Source organism: Bufo bufo, chromosome 5, assembly GCF_905171765.1.
Source record: "Bufo bufo chromosome 5, aBufBuf1.1, whole genome shotgun sequence".
In the NCBI taxonomy this organism is placed as follows: Eukaryota; Metazoa; Chordata; class Amphibia; order Anura; family Bufonidae; genus Bufo; species Bufo bufo.
The window spans coordinates 261082879-261097860 of NC_053393.1; positions in this window are offsets into that span (position 1 = coordinate 261082879).

A 14982-nucleotide genomic window follows, 5' to 3' on the forward strand; every position below is an offset into this window, starting at 1 on the left:
TCATCTTGAAAGATAAGTGGTTGGGCAGCGGTGCACTCAATCTCTTCCACTTCTGGGGCAGGGCTAGGTGGATGGACCTGGGAAACCCTGCTAACAGAGTCATCAAAAAGCAGAAGAGACTGCTGCGTGACTTGGGGCTCAGACTGCTTGGCTGATTTGCAAGGGGGTGAGATGAAAGACTCACAGATGCATCAAGGGCTGCAATATTAAGTATTTTGCCAAAAAAGGGTGTTTTTTTACTAACAGAATTTGAAAGCTGTATATAACGCTTGAATTTCACGCGTGCAGATGCAGCAAGGGCTGTAAAATTGTGTATTTTGCCAAAAAAGGGTGTTTTTAAAAACCCAGAAAATGGTAGCTGTATTTCTAGCTTAAATTGCACACTGACTAATCCTGCAAAGGCACCAGATGTTGGATATTGCCAAAAATGGGCGTTTTTTTTAAAACCAGATTATTATTGCAGTATTTCAAGCTTGGATTTGAATGTCACAAAAGCACAGATGCTGTGCTGGTGCACTAAGCTTGCATAAAATGGCCGCCGCTGCCCACCTAACTAACAGACGGATAAAAGTTATTTTTCTCTGTCACTGGGCTCAGGGCAGGGTAAAAAAATTGTGCACTGCACCCACACAACTAAATCTATGTAGATCGCTGAGTTCAATTTGAGTTCTAATAACAGATTCTGTCCTATTCTTTCCCTCACAGCAGCATCCTCTCCCTACACTAAGCACAGCAGAGTGACGTGCAGCGCTACGTGACTCCAGCTTATATAGAGGCTGGGTCACATGCTGCACTGGCCTATCACAGCCATGCCATTAGTAGGCATGGCTGTGATGGCTTCTAAGGTCACACAGTTAAACTCTTGTTGATTGGCTGCTCTGCAGCCTTTTAAGAAGCGCTAAGAAATCACAGAACCCAAACTTTTACTGAAATGTTCGGGTTCGGGGTCCAAAAATCCTAAAGTTCGGTACGAGTCCGAACTTTACAGTTCGGGTTTGCTCAATCCTAGTCATAAGGTGTTTTTAAGGAACCTCACTGTATGGTTCTTACGGGACACCCTGGGAGTAGATCCACTGCCGACCTCATCTCTTGTAGATTCTTGCTAATTCTATGGGGCAGACAGGCTAATCAGAGGTGCACGATTCGCTGGAGTGCCACACCTCCAGCGCTGTAAATCTGCAAAAAAAGGGAGTTAGTCAGCACATCCCAATGCGCAGGTGCAAGCTAGAAACTTAGAGAAAGAAGACAATGCAACAGCACTCTGCAAACCAGATAAAGTATAATACTGCCATAGTCTCAAAAAACATTCAAGTGCTAATGCTACGCTTATTTATAAAGTGAGATGCTTGGCAAATGCATTTTGTACAAAACTATTTGAGCCCGTCTGCCAAACGTCAAGGCGATCTATGGAAGACGAAAACCTAACACTAAATACTACCTGTTATAGTTTTGTCTTTGAGAACCAGGAGGAGTGGTCCTCGTTTATTTCCCTGGCAGAGTTTGCCATAAACAATCGTAGACAGGAGTCCACTTGTAAGTCACCATTTTTTGAGGCATATGGGTTTCAACCACAATTTGGCACATTCTCTGGTTCGGATTCTTCCGTTATCCCTGAGGAGAAACGTTTTTCGTCATCATTGTCTTCTATATGGCAGAAAATTCACAATAACTTGATGAATATGGGCAACAAGTATAAACGTGTGGCTGACAGTAAACATATGAATGGTCTGGACCTAAGTGTGGGTGATTTTGTGTGGCTGTCTACAAAAAATATTAAGTTGAAGGATCCTTCTTGGAAGTTGGGTCCAAGGTTTATTGGTCCATACAAGATCACTGCCATTATTAATTCTGTAGCTTTTCGTCTTTAACTTCCTCAGGCTCTTAAAATTCATAATGTGTTTCACAAATCTTTGTTGAAGAGATATGTTGAGCCTTTGGAGTCATCCCCCTTGCACCCACTCCTGTCATGGTGGACGGCAGTTTGGAATTCCAGATCTATTATTATTGACTCTCAAGTTCTCCACAGATTTCTTCAGTATCTTGTTCAATAGAAGGGTTATGGACCAGAGGAGAGGATGTGGGTACCAGCATCTGACGTGAATGCCAGTTGTTTAGTGAAAGTCTTTTACAGGTCTCATCCGGATAAGGTTGGCCCTGGGTGTCAGCAGGTCACCCGTGAAAGGTACTGTCACAGACGTTCCCGCTAGAGGTGGCAGGAGATCGGTGAGACTGGCAACACATGGTTTGATTTGACATGTTTTCCGTTTGGATCAAATGATGTCTGTGTTGTTTCTGGTGCATGCCACACCTTCTTTCCCCAGGTGTGTCTCTTATGGTCATTAACCTTCTCTATTTATTGTTTCTCCCACTATGCTATGCGGTTTATAGTTTCAGTTTGAGTTGTGGATAGCTGATGTGTGGATCTCGGCTGAGTTCCTGGTTCTGCCATAGCCACTTGAAGTTAAGAGTTTTCTTTCCCTTTTTGTATTTTGTTTGGTTATTTTGTGTGCTGCATTTCCCTGTAATTTGCATTAAGGCCTGAGGGAGACTTCTGTTTGTCCTTCCTTTTGGAGGAACAGGTTGTATCAGTCCTGACATTAGTACCAGGGTCCTATAGGGTGAGTTAGAACACTAGCTATTCCTGTGTAAGAACTCACCTACCTGGCGTCGGTTCATACTGGTAGTTAGTCAGGACTTTGGGTGGCAGCATCAGAATAGTAGCTGAAGCAGGTAGCCAGAAGAAAGAGGTCTCTTTTGTCAAAGTATAGGTGTGGCACCATGGCTGATCTAGACTGATGCATCAGGCACTGGTGTTTGAAAATCCTCGCTGATCCACGCCTGATTCATCTTCACAAAGGTCAGTTTCTTCACATTTTGGGTGGACAGGCAAGTTTTCATTGGGGTAACTAAGCACCCACTCTGATGCCACACTGCTGGCTGGGTAGGAAAGCTAGTCCAGGGCAAACTTGGCCAGTTGCAGCCACAAATCGAGTTTGGCCTCCCAGTAGTCCAGTAGATATTCAATGTGACTCGGAGGGAATCCCTGCTTCTATCTCCACTGCATACTTCCACGGTGTGTCTAAGTCATCTGCCTCATCTTCCTCATCGCCCTATAGCTCCTCTAGCTGCTCCTCCTCCTACTACTTCTCCTCCTCTCCTGTCACTTGTGTAGAAAAAACACCCATTCCTCTACTCATTGCTTGTGCTCGAATGTCCTCCTCCTCTAGTTCAGCCCCGACAGGGCTCATGTGGCCATAAGTTGTAGTCGTCACGTCCTCTGTCACCTGGTGAGCCAGATTTAGCAGCATCTGCTCCAGGACATGAATCAGTGGAATGACGTTCATCTCGTAGTCCTGGCGACTTACAAATAAAGTGGTCTACTCAAAGGAACCAAGCAAACGGCAAGTGTCACACATGAGCAGCCTCTAACATCAAGAAATCATTTATGGCCTTTCTCTGTTCATATAATCGGTTTTACAAATTGATGGGGGGAAACGTCGCGTATATGCCTATGTTGGGGGACGCCATTCTGCAGCTCAAGAAGGGTGTGCTTTGCATTGTACGAGTGGCTGAAGTGCATGCAAATACATTTTCAGGATGTCTTGCAGATGGGGCGAAGACTGCAGGAACCTCTTTACTACTAGATTGAACATGTGCGCCGTGCAGGGTGCATGGCTCAGCCCTCCTTGATGCAGCACCGACACCATGGTCTTCCCATTATTGGTCACCATGGTTCCGATTTTGAGTTGTCGAGGAGAAAGACAGGATTCAATTTCTTGATATAGGACACGGAGCAGTTCCTCCCCTGTGTGATTCCGCTCTCCCAGGCAAACTAGGTGCAGAACAGCGTGACACCGCTATGCCCTGCTTATGTGAAACATAGAAACATAGAATGTGTCGGCAGATAAGAACCATTTGGCCCATCTAGTCTGCCCAATATACCGAATACTATGGATAGCCCCCGGCCCTATCTTATATGAAGGATGGCCTTATGCCTATCCCATGCATGCTTAAACCCCTTCACTGTATTTGCAGCTACCACTTCTGCAGGAAGGCTATTCCATGCATCCACTACTCTCTCAGTAAAGTAATACTTCCTTATATTACTTTTAAACCTTTGCCCCTCTAATTTAAAACTGTGTCCTCTTGTGGTAGTTTTTCTTCTTTTAAATATGCTCTCTTCCTTTACCGAGTTGATTCCCTTTATGTATTTAAAAGTTTCTATCATATCCCCTCTGTCTCTTCTTTCTTCCAAGCTATACATATTAAGGTCCTTTAACCTTTCCTGGTAAGTTTTATCCTGCAATCCATGTACTAGTTTAGTAGCTCTTCTCTGAACTCTCTCTAGAGTATCTATATCCTTCTGGAGATATGGCCTCCAGTACTGCGCACAGTACTCCAAGTGAGGTCTCACCAGTGTTCTGTACAGCGGCATAAGCACTTCACTCTTTCTACTGCTTATACCTCTCCCTATACATCCAAGCATTCTGCTGGCATTTCGTGCTGCTCTATTACATTGTCTTCCCACCTTTAAGTCTTCTGAAATAATTACTCCTAAATCCCTTTCCTCAGATACTGAGGTCAGGACTGTGTCAAATATTCTATATTCTGCCCTTGGGTTTTTACGCCCCAGGTGCATTATCTTGCACTTATCCACATTAAATTTCAGTTTCCAGAGTTCTGACCATTCTTCTAGTTTTCCTAAATCCTTTTCCATTTGGCGTTTCCCTCCAGGAACATCAACCCTGTTACATATCTTTGTGTCATCAGCAAAAAGACAAACCTTACCAGCGAGGCCTTTTGCAATATCACTTATGAAGATATTAAACAAAATCGGTCCCAGTACAGATCCCTGTGGAACCCCACTGGTAACATGACCTTGTTTTGAATGTTCTCCATTGACTACAACCCTCTGTTGTCTGTCACTCAGCCACTGCCTAATCCACTCAACAATATGGGAGTCCATGCTCAATGACTGCAGTTTATTGATAAGTCTTCTATGTGGGACAGTGTCAAAAGCCTTACTAAAATCTAGATATGCGATGTCTACTGCACCTCCACCGTCTATTATTTTATTCACCCAGTCAAAAAAATCCATAAGATTTGTTTGACATGATCTCCCTGAAGTAAACCCATGTTGTTTTTCATCTTGCAATCCATGGGATTTTAGATGTTCCACAATCCTATCCTTTAATACGGTTTCCATTAATTTGCCTACTATTGATGTCAGACTCGCTGGTCTATAGTTGCTCGATTCCTCCCTACTACCTTTCTTGTGAATGGGCACGACATTTGCCAATTTCCAATCTTCCGGGACGACTCCTGTTACTAATGATTGGTTAAATAAATCTGTTAACGGTTTTGCCAGCTCACCACTAAGCTCTTTTAATAATTTTGGGTGTATCTCATCAGGCCCCTGTGACTTATTTGTCTTCACCTTAGACAGCAAACTTAGAACATCTTCCTCTGTAAAGATACATGCATCAAACGATTTATTAGTCATTCTTTCTAGTGGAGGTCCTTCTCCTTTTTCTTTTGTAAAAACTGAACAGAAGTATTCATTAAGGCAGTCGGCTAGCCCTTTATTCTCTTCTACATACCTTCCGTCCTTTGTTTTTAATTTAGTTATTCCTTGTTTTAATTTCCTTTTTTCATTTATATATCTGAAGAATGTCTTATCCCCTTTTTTCATAGACTGAGCTAGTTTTTCTTCTGCCTGCGCTTTAGAAGTTCTTATAACTTGCTTGGCCTCTCTCTGCCTAATCTTGTAGATTTCCTTATCTTCATTGCTCTGTTTTTTTTTATAATTACAAAATGCTAGCTTTTTATTTTTAATGATTTGGGCCACTTCTGCTGAGTACCACAGTGGTCTCCTCCTTTTTTTGCTTTTACTGACAAGTCTAATGCAATTTTCTGTTGCCTTCAATAATGCACCTTTTAAGTAGTCCCATTTCTCCTGGACTCCATGTAATCCGTTCCAGTCTGATAAGGACTCATTTATGACTAATTTCATTTTTGAAAAGTCTGTTTTTCTAAAATCTAAAACTTTTGTTTTTGTGTGGTGGGACTCTTTCACAGTTCTTATATTAAACCACACTGACTGGTGATCACTAGATCCCAAGGTTTCGCCTACAATGACATCATATACCGAATCCCCGTTTGTGAATACCAAATCCAAAATGGCCTCCCTCCGGGTTGGCTCCTCAACCACTTGTTGTAGAGATAACCCCAGTAGGGAATTTAGAATATCTGTACTCCTGGTAGAACTTGCTATTTTGGTTTTCCAGTTTATATCTGGAAGATTGAAATCTCCCATAATGATAACTTCTCCTTTCATTGTCATTTTAGCTATTTCTTCAACTAGTAGATCATCTGGTATGCTGGAGGAGCACTGTGAATTGTTCCTGCAGTGGAGGCTAAGGACACGGTGGAGGATGAGGAGGCAGAGGCGGACATTGTCGCAGGATCAATGCCGTGAGAACCTGGAGGCGGAAGTGGCATCATCTGGCCAAGTTGCTGATGTGGCTGGGCAGGAACCACATTTACCCAGTGGCCTGTAAAAAGGACATATATTGTCGGTGCTGCCGTGCACTTTGGCAGACACCAACAGGCTCAAGGACTGGCCCACTTTCTGTTCTACATATGTCTGCAGGGCTGGTACTGCCTTTTTGGCAAAGAAATTATGGCTTGGGACTCTCCACCTCTGCTCGGCACAAGCCATCAGTTCTCTGAAAGGTACAGAGTCCACTACTTGGAAAGGGAGGGACTGCAGCACCAGCAACTTGGCCAGGATTGCATTCAGCTTGTGTGCATGCATACCGTTGTCTCCTGGCAATCGCTTTGGTGATCAATTGCTGACTAAATGACTGACGATGAGTAGGTGGACGAGGAGCAGGAGCATCAGGACCAGTAGATGATGGGAAGGACAGACAGCTCCCTTTGGCACAGTTGGCGGAGCCTTGTCTGCCTGAAATTGGGTGCGTGCCACTGGGTGATGCAGCATTTGCTGCGGCAGGCTTGACCACCAAATTGGAGCCACAGTTCTCCCAGGCCACTTTATGGTGAAGCTGCATGGGTTGACACAGGGCGGTGGTGCCAACATTGGCACCCTGGCCACCCTTCACCTACTGCCAACAGTAGTCTGCAAATCACCTACTGTCTGCAAATCACTAATGTCCCCCTCAATGGCCTCAGGGCCAGGAGCCTGACCGCTCGCAACATCTGCTTCCACGCCACTCTCATCATCACTACTTGCCCGCCTACCAGAGGAATCGGTGGATCTCTCTTACAGATCTTTGCTGGGCAGTAGCTGCTGACTGTCCTCTAGTAGCTCGTCCTTGCTGAAAAGTGTAGCCGAGCCTACGGCATATAATACTTCTCACATTAAGGGAACAGAAAATGACAGAGGCAGGTTGACGACAGGTGGGGGCACAGGGCCTGCTCCCGGGCCATGGCAACTAATCATTGTGTCAGAGGAACCAACTGACTCTTGGCTGGGAGTGTCTGATGTCACTTGCAATGACGTCGATGGCTGGGTCAACCATTCAAGCACCGCTGGGTTGCTGGTCAAGACATGACCGATAGATGACACTGGGAGCTCAGTCCTCTCGCTGCGACTCCTGCTGCCACCCCCCCCCCTTCTGCTGCTACTTCTGCCTGTTACAAACATTTTGGCCACTGCCCGTTCCTTTTGAAGGGCCTGTCACTTGTCTGTCTGACATACTGTATAATAAAATAATTAAATGTAAAATTAAAATAATGCACCCCAAAAAAGGCTGTAGTTTAATGTTACTTCACCGCAGAACGGCAATTAAGACATATTCTTTTTCCTATTACTACACCCCTCACAAAAAGTATAACAATCAACACTCACTGCAGAACATCTAATAGGATGTATGCATCTTTCCTATCAATACACCCCGTAAATGGCTGTAGTACAATGTAACTTCACTGCAGAACGGCAATTAAAACGTATTCTTTTTCCTATTAATACACCCCGTAAATGGCTGTATCACACAGCACTTGCACCCCAATAACAAGCAAGGATTGCTGGAATTACTGAGCTATTATTTAGTGCAATTTGGATCCCCAGTTAAATGGCTGTAGTACAATGTAATTTCACTGCAGAACGACAATTAAGACCTATTCTTCTTCCTGTTAATACACCTCCCCCAAAAAAATCTGACAATGAAAATTCACCTAAGAATGGCTAATAGGACGTATGTATTTTTCCTAATAATATACCCCGTAAAAGGCTGTAGTACAATGTAACTTTACCGCCAGTGGCGTACCTACCATATAGGCAGACCACGCAGCTGCTATTGGGCCCGTGAGAAAGAGGGGCCCGAAGTGGAGGAGAGGCCCCGCCCCCTAATTGCTCCTGTTTATCTTTCTAAAGCTAAAGGACCTTTGATGATGTCATCAGAGGTCCTGTAAGGGAACTGCACAGTGTAAAGTGTAGTTCCCAGGTTAGAACAGTGCATCTGCCAGGACCTGTGATGACATCATCTTCAACATCACAGGTCCTGCAGAATCTAGCAAAGGAACTGCACCAAAAATTGTGAAGTTCCTAGGTTTCAAAGGTATATCTGCCAGGACCTGTGATGACATCATCACAGGTCCTTCAACCCCTAACAGCAAGTATTAGAAGTTCACAAGCAGCTCTGCATTGATCCATACAGACTGGAATGGAGTGGTAAGAGGAGGTCCTCCACTTTTCATCATTTACACCCCCTCCATGCCCTGTTTTTACTCATTGCTCACTCATGTATAATACTTCAGACAGTTACAGTGACCACTACCTCATGTACCTCACACACACAGTGACCATAATGTATAACTGACCACATATTTCTGTAAACACTGCATCTACAGTATTATACCTTCTATGTCTCACATCAATACACTGCTCTGTGTGTATGTGTGTGTATATATATATATATATATATATATATATACACACTGCATATATTACACAGTATTATACATGCAATATGTACAGATATATAGTATATACCGCAGTGCACTGATATGTGAGGTACAAGGTATAATAGATGCAGTGTGTACAGATATATAGTATATACAGCAGTGTACTGATATGTGAGGTACGAGGTATAATAGATGCAGTGTGTACAGATATATAGTATATACAGCGGTGTACTGATATGTGAGGTACGAGGTGTCAATACACTGCTGTATTTACTATATACCTGTACACACTGCATCTATTATACCTCGTACCTCACATATTACACTACTGTATATCTGTATACACTGCATATATTATACCCCGTACCTCACATATCAGTACACTGCTGTATATACTATATACCTGTACACACTGCATATATTATACCCTGTACCTCACATATCAGAACACTAGGGAATATACTATATATCTGTACACACTGCATCTATTATACCTCTTTTGTGTGCCAGGGCTGTTTTGTAATCCCAATCCGGCCCTGATGGCATAAATTATAAAACGCAGCAGCAAGAATAGTTAATGGAACAAAAGGAGGGGCTATAAAAGGGGAATGGGGGCCCAATTTAGATTCCTGCTATGGGGCCCAGTGATTTTTATGTACGCCCCTGTTTACCGCAGAACTACAATTAAGACGTATTCTTTTTCCTATTACTACACGCCCCCTCAATAAAATATAACAATCAAAATTCACCACAGAATGGGTAATAAGACTTACATATATTTCCTATTAATACACCCCGTAAATGGCTGTATCACACAGCACTTGCACTCTAATAACATGCAAGGTATGCTGGATTTACCGAGCTATCTAGTGTAATTTGGATCCCCAGTTAGTGCAGCAAGGTGTAAAAGAATCGCTCATATTAACCATGCTGTACACTCCCTTATTGGACCCTGTTATCCTTTTTTATAGTGTAGATAATGCCTACCTATCCTTTCCCTACGGAATTAATAATCTTTCCTTGAACTTATAAATAGTTTTTTTTTAGCACAATAAACTCTTTCCTACACTGGAAAATGGAAGCCACAGGGGCTGGTTGGCTGCTGATTGGCTGCATGCATGGCATTGTGGGTGTTCCCTTATTCCCAGAGTTTTTTGCTCCATGTCCTAACATGTGCAGCAGCCATTTTAGGAAAAAAAATTGATTCGTTACCATGAAGCATGAGGAAATTCGGCTTCGGTGAGAATCAAATTTTTCCTGAAATTCGGATCAAATTCCACTTCGTCAACCTCGATTCGCTCATCTCTATTTACGACCACCCTGCAATCCATCAATGGTGCTCATGCTTTCACACTATAGGAAAAAATGTTGGCCTCTCTGGTGACCGGGACCGTGGGAGCTCACATAGGCTGGTGTTTTTTTATAGTATGCAATCACAACTACCACTGATGGATTGCATGGTGGCCATAACCATGGAAACAAGCAGTGTGTAATGTGATAGAAAAATTAATTTAGCCAGCAAAGGAAGCAATATGGATATACAGTCAGGTCCATAAATATTGGGACATCAACACAATTCTAAAATTTCTGGCTTTATACACCACCACAATGGATTTGAAATGAAACAAACTAGATGTGCTTTAACTGCAGACTGACAGCTTTAATTTGAGGGTATTTACATTCAAATCAGGTGATCGGTGTAGGAATTACAACAGTTTGCATATGTGCCTCCCACTTGTTAAGTGACCAAAAGTAATGGGACAATTGGCTTCTCAGCTGTTCCATGGCTGGGTGGGTGTTATTCCCTCATTATCCCAATTACAATGAGCAGATAAAAGGTCCAGAGTTCATTTCAAGTGTGCTATTTGCATTTGGAATCTGTTGCTGTCAACTCTCAAGATGAGATCCAAAGAGCTGTCACTATCAGTGAATCAAGCCATCACATTAGGCTGAAAAAACACAACAAACCCATCAGAGATAGCAGAAACATTAGGCGCGGCCAAAACAACAGTGGAAAATTCTCAAAAAGAAGGAACGCACCGGTGAGCTCAGCAACACCAAAAGACCCGGAAGACCACGGAAAACAACTGTGGTGGATGCCCAAAGAATTCTTTCCCTGGTGAAGAAAACACCCTTCACAACAGTTGGCCAAATGAAGAACACTCTCCAAGAGGTAGGTGTATGTGTGTCAAAGTCAACAATCAAGAGATGACTTCACCAGAGTGAATACAGAGGGTTCACCACAAGATGTAAACCATTGGTGAGCCTCAAAAACAGGAAGGCCAGATTAGAGTTTGCCAAACGACATTTAAAAAAGCCTTCACAGTTCTGGAACAACATCCTATGGACAGATGAGACCAAGATCAACTTGTACCAGAGTGATGGGAAGAGAAGAGTATGGAGAAGGAAAGAAACTGCTCATGATCCTAAGCATACCACCTCATCAGTGAAGCATGGTGGTGGTAGTGTCATGGCGTGGGCATGTATGGCTGCCAATGGAACTGGTTCTCTTGTATTTATTGATGATGTGACTCCTGACAAAAGCAGCAGGATGAATTCTGAAGTGTTTCGGGCAATATTATCTGCTCATATTCAGCCAAATGCTTCAGAACTCATTGGACGGCGCTTCACAGTGCAGATGGACAATGACCCAAAGCATACTGCAAAAGCAACCAGAGAGTTTTTTAAGGGAAAGAAGTGGAATGTTATGCAAGTCAATCACCTGACCTGAATCTGATTGAGCATGCATTTCACTTGCTGAAGACAAAACTGAAGGGAAAATGCCCCAAGAACAAGCAGGAACTGAAGACAGTTGAAGTAGAGGCCTGGCAGAGCATCACCAGGGATGAAACCCACCGTCTGGTGATGTCTATGCGTTCCAGACTTCAGGCTCTAATTGACTGCAAAGGATTTGCAACCAATTATTAAAAAGTGAAAGTTTGATTTATGATTATTATTCTGTCCCATTACTTTTGGTCCCTTAACAAGTGGGAGGCACATATGCAAACTGTTGTAATTCCTACACCGTTCACCTGATTTGGATGTAAATACCCTCAAAATAAAGCTGTCAGTCTGCAGTTAAAGCACATCTAGTTTGTTTCATTTCAAATCCATTGTGGTCGTGTATAGAGCCAAACATTTTAGAATTGTGTCGATGTCCCAATATTTATGGACCTGACTGTATATACCGTATTTATAATAAAATACAACATTAGTAAGTGTATTGTATTAACTTTCTCTACATTATAAATGCTATTTGCTGAAGTGACAGACCCCATTTAAGGTGGATTTAGATGGGACAATTTTGCAGCCAATTCATGGTTTCTGAGCAGCATATCGCTGATTAGACCATGCAATCTGCTGCCCAGAAACTATGATCAGTGGTGCCTGCATGAACGACAGGATCACTCGATCAATCGATCAATAAGCTTTTCACTTGTTCATCGGGTGATCGGCAGCACATTTACATGAGCAGATTAGCAGAAATGGTCATTCCCGATAATCTGGATGATTATTGGCTCATGTAAATGCAGCTTTAGTGGTATATCTATACCTTTTTATCAGATTATGTACCTTGTTCCCTCTAATGACAGAGCTACAATCTTAACATTATAGAAATGTGACTATTAAAAATTGGCATGTAACAATTGGTTGGCTGAAGATTTACCTTTTTATATGCAACAAGCCCAGGAGCGGAGAAGAGTGATAGTAGCAAAAATAGTGGTTGTAGTTACTCACTCTGAAAGTCCTCTGGGTCATGCAGAGATAGGAAGGATGCAACTTTCTTCCCTTTGGAGCACACCCTGGTTCTGAGGTTTTTCATACCTGATGGTGGTCTGGGGTACCCTTGGTGATGTTGAATTTTGAGGTGCAAGACAGGTTTCCCTGTAGTGTTGGAGTAGGCTATGATGAGGTTGATTTAACAGTAGAGCATTTGTTTAATGGCAGCGCAAGTTCAAGTGCGAGAGTACAGTTCTTAGCATGCATGAAATTGCAATTCTTGCACCAAGATACAATATGCACAGGTCTCACAGGTTTATGGCTGCAGTGCAGAGTTAACAGGCACTTCTCTTTCTCACACTTGAGCATCCAGAAATAGAGGGTGCAACACATATTTTTCATTCAACAACCATGGGGGGCCCCCAAGGTCAGACTAAGTTTTGCACCTTTTTCACAGGTTGCCTGCTCACAGGTGGTGCTACGGATTTCCACAGTGGGATATAGTATAGTGGGCATATCTGGATTCTGCCTTTTTAAGTCAGTCTAGGTGCTGGAGCCTTTCACCTTCTGGACAATATCTGGTATGAAGTATATACGTTTCTTTAGGCACAGGGCTGTGTGCTTCTGTATATTCTCACTTTACAGTTGAGACATCCACTGTCTCACACTACTTTTCTTCTCTGATTTTTTCCCCTCCCTATGGGGAAGGTACTGTAGCCACCTAGTTAAGGCTTCTAAGGCCCATTAAATTGGTTAGCAGAATACATAAATGAAATGCAGATGTCGCCTTAAAACATTTTTAACCCCTTTTTGGAGTGTACCACTACCATAATTGTGGGACATTCTATATTCACAGACCTTGAGGTGATATTAATATTTGGGATCCCAAGCTAACATATCCTAATACTTCCCGAATACCTGTTGAATCATATTAAAATGAAGATAATAATGTATGTGCGAACTGGCAAAGTTTTCACATCTGTTTTATGTGGATTTTATCAATTCTTGAAGCTATACCTTTTAGAATCCGATCCCTTGAATATACACATTGGACAAATCTTTATAAAATATTCCCAAGAATTGCCAAAAATTATCCAGGCCCTTGAAAATTGGCCTTAACAGATCCCTTTATAAATCTGTGTGACATGATAGCTGTCATGTTTCAATATAACTATGTAACTATGTACATCTTTCATAATCACCACATCAAAATAATGAAAAGTAATAGCATATTTCTCTATGCAAACTTAAATCACTGATTTATATGTACAATTAATTGTTGAACTAGCTAAATGTTCTTCTGGAACAGAATAGGTTTAACAAATCTGGTACATTCATTTCATTTATTTAAGACATCAGTGATCTCTAGGTGTTCAAACAAATTAAATATGTTAGATGTAATTTCAAAGGTGAATTTTCGCAAACTTCTTAAAGACCTGGGTATTTCATCAGCTGCAGGGCATTTATCCTATTTCAGATTATAGAAACACAATCTCAACCTTAAAGAGGACCTATCACCTCTCTTGACTGACTTGTTTTAGTAGCTACTTGCATTTCCCATGCAATGACAATCCTGGAGAGTTGTTTCTTATGACACTGTGTTGTGCCGTTTTTCTCTTATTTCTGCTATTAATTTATTGATAAAGGTACAGATGGGTGGTATTAGTTGGGTGTGTGTCCCTGCGCAGTCTTTCACTGGCAGCACTGATTGGACAGTTCCATACTGTGCAGGGACACTCCTCCAACTGAAAATTCCTATCTGTACCTTTATCCATAAAATTCTAGCATTATTTACTAAAACAGACATGTCAGGAGAAATGACAGGCCGTCTTTAACCACCTAAAAGTTTTACCTGAGCTCAGATCGGGCAGTGGGAAAAGTACTTAACTGTTCTAGATCTGCCCGAGCTGGACTTGGGCAGAAAGTGTGTGTGTGTGTGTGTGTGTGTGTGGGGGGGGGGGGGGGGGGGGGGTGCTGCTTTAGATGCTGCTTTCTTCTGAATGGTAGAAGCTAGAAATATGCAACTGGTGTTGTTTGAAAGCTGACCTTCCAGGTTGGCATTCCAAAATGACAGCTAAAGTGTATGCAACAGAGGAGAAATCACTGTTAAGTGTCCTCTACAGATCCCCCTGTAAGTGTCCTCTACAGATCCCCCTGTAAGTGTCCTCTACAGATCCCCCTGTAAGTGTCCTCTACAGATCCCCCTGTAAGTGTCCTCTACAGATCCCCCATAAGAGTGCGCCATCCACAGACCTCCCATTAGTTCAAAACCCACCAAAAGAATACATTTTGGTTCAAAATATTTTATTTTCTTAATTTCCTCCACAAAAACCT